Source organism: Rhineura floridana, chromosome 2 (assembly GCF_030035675.1).
Source record: "Rhineura floridana isolate rRhiFlo1 chromosome 2, rRhiFlo1.hap2, whole genome shotgun sequence".
In the NCBI taxonomy this organism is placed as follows: Eukaryota; Metazoa; Chordata; class Lepidosauria; order Squamata; family Rhineuridae; genus Rhineura; species Rhineura floridana.
Genome location: NC_084481.1, coordinates 87,836,025 through 87,838,912, shown reverse-complemented (window position 1 = coordinate 87,838,912; position 2,888 = coordinate 87,836,025). Strand labels below are relative to the sequence as shown.

General features: G+C 39.3%; 1 long non-coding RNA gene across 1 annotated transcript; it reads left to right on the top strand.

The window, feature by feature from the left end:
- The first annotated feature begins 1,423 nt into the window (after nucleotides 1–1,423).
- On the top strand, nucleotides 1,424–2,635 carry LOC133378193 (uncharacterized). Its single transcript, XR_009760910.1, has 3 exons — nucleotides 1,424–1,502; nucleotides 1,703–1,898; nucleotides 2,011–2,635. It is a non-coding gene; the product is annotated as an uncharacterized LOC133378193 (long non-coding RNA).
- Nucleotides 2,636–2,888: the final 253 nt, after the last annotated feature.

Genomic DNA, 2,888 nt, shown 5'->3' with positions numbered 1-2,888 from the left:
GTTACAATTTGTATTTCATAGAATTCAAATGGTGATACAATAAAATAAAAAATAAAAAATAAAAGAAGCAGTAAAAATACAATTAAAAAATCAATATAAATATGTAATGTGAACATGCTGTGGACCACCTGAATGAATCTCACGGACCACTGGTAATCCATGGACCACAGTTTGGGAACTCCTGGTGTAAAAGACCATACATCATCAGACTATTCATTTCCATGACACCTTTGACAGTACACATAATGCAGATTTACACATTACTGATCAGCTTCTGCATCCTAGGTGACATTGAAATACACTGACCTGTCCAACTACATCAAGATTCTCTAGCGCTGAGAAGGGTTTGTGAACCTGTATCTTCCAAACTTAGCACTGAGTCTATTGCACCACACTAGATCTTGCATAGAGCACATAGCTGAGCCAAATTAACTTCAAGATTGCCCCATGTCTTGCTCTGTGTGAACCTGTTTGGGCCCTGTAACAGCGACCATTGTGTCAGATAGCATCATGCCATTGCATATGTATGTAACACAGACGAACAGCAAATACTGGCCAAACTGATGAATAATTACCCAGAGTTCCCTGGGACTGATTACAGTCTATGTTCAGCTCTCTAAAGAAATCTTCCTACTTGCCTGTTTTTGTAATGCTAACAATGGAAATGTGATAGCAGTGGCAAGAGCAAGCAGCATGTGATCACTATCAGCCCCACACAAAGAGGTGTGTTTTGCTTTTCAGCTGTTTTGTATTCATTAATATGTATGCTGTAGGAAGTTTATTTGGAAGGATACCCAACAAGAATATCTTATAAGCCTCAGTTACCAGCCTTTTCAAGCTGCCATCTGGAAAGAGGTGAAAGATTAACATTTTAAAAGAGAATGTTTTTTTTAACAACGTTTCATTCAAGCTCTTTAGCGTTAATATCATCAGCATAAATGCCAGGAGAGATAACTTGGCAACACAATTAACTTTTAAAAATGTGCTTCTAAGCTGTCAAGGAACTCCATTTCCCCCTTTAGCGGAATATTGCCTGATTAGGTGGGAAGTGAATGGATGTCGTTCCACCAACCTTATCTACAGGGTATCCATAGTCTCTAGTCTACTATTTCTCTAAAAATAAACAGGAGGAATCATTTCTGTGTGTGCCTTTTGAAAGAAGAGACAGTTGGAGTTTTTAAGGACAGCCAGGTTCATTGAGGATTTTCAGCAAAATTAATTCCAGAGAAATTTACTCAATGAGAGCTGAAATCAGATTTTTTTGGGGGGGGGGCATGATTTTAACAAGAGAGAACTCTGCAGACGGGAGATTTTTCTCATGGGATGAAATATTTCCTAGAGGTCTTTGGCCTAATGACTGGAAATAATAGGACAGCAGGACTTACTTCTCAGTAAACATGCTTACAGTTGCCTTTCTGTTTGCAGGTATGTGCCCAGTCATGCGGCAACTGTTGTGGTGGAAGAAACAACTGTGTGTGGATCATGACTTAGCCACAAATCAAGTAAGCCAAGGGTTTTGATTGAAAAGGTAGAAGCAACAAAAAGCAATCTGTTATCTTCTTGCCTGAATGTAACAAGACAAAACACTGAACAGGAAGGGCAATGTAAAACTCTCTTGATATAGATATAATGGCAGTTTCCACTTCTTTGCTTTGCTGACTAGTGGTGTTTTCCTCCCCCCCCCTTTTTTTTTTTAACAAAGCATGACTGAAAGCTTGTGGAATCAAGGGATCTCATCAAAATCTAAGGAAATAAAAGAAACTCAAGATTTGTTTCACCTGCCTCAATTTTGCCACAGAGTTTTATGCGGACTCAAAAATAGCCATGCTAATGCATTCAACACTAATGTTGTTTTCTATCAATATTCCATTTCCTATTTCCAACAGGCAGAGCCAGAGGTGAGAAAATTACTAATGGTTGTGTGTATGAAAGAGAGAGGGGGAGAGATGGGAGGGAGGGGGTGTATGTGTGTTTCACTGCTTTTAAATGACCTCTTATCTTTCCTTTTAGTGAATGACAACCAAAGAACTTGAAAGGTTGCTGTGTGGCCAGCAGCTGAATTTGCAGCACATGTGTATTACCTTTGGAAATGGAAGAAGCCATTAGGAAGAAAAAGCCATAAACTACATTAAAGCATGAATGGCTCATAAAAGCCATTGCAGGGGGAAACCTGGAGAGAAGCCATCAGCAATGTGAAGGAACAGGAGGAAGGGATTTGGGGTCTAACTGGTAAGTTAGTGTGATTCAACGACTAGAGTTTGGGTATAGGAAATCAAAACTCAGCTTGCCATTGAGCTGCTATGAAGTCCCTGGGCAAATCAAGACCTGTCAACCCTAATCTTTCATACACAGTCATTGTGAGAAAATAGAGAATCCAGAACATAAAAAAGCCCTGCTGGATCAGAACAAAGGACTATCTAGTCCAGAATCCAATTTCCAATAGATGTCTATGAGAAGCCTGGCAACAGGACACGAGGTCCACGGTCCTATTCCGCAGCTGTTCCCCAGTTACAGGTTTTTAGCATAATACTACTGACTCCTTGGAAAAATGCTGGATGAAAATATGACAAATAACTGAAATTTTATCTACTAATACCATTCAGGTGCAGGGTTGCCTTGCATGGTGTGTCATGGATGGCAAGTGAAATAAAAGCAAGATTGTTGTAAAGTCAAGGATATTTTTTGACACTGACTAAAATATGTGTAGATAATTGAGGCTGCAGCCCTATGCATACTTACCTGAGAGTATGCATAGTGTTGAACTGCACTAGTACCTTTGATTCAATTCTTTTCATAGTGCTTCATGGTTCTTACTTCATTCATTTATTTATTTATTTTTTATTTATTAAATGTATATACCGCCCCATAGCCGAAGCTCTCTGGGCGGT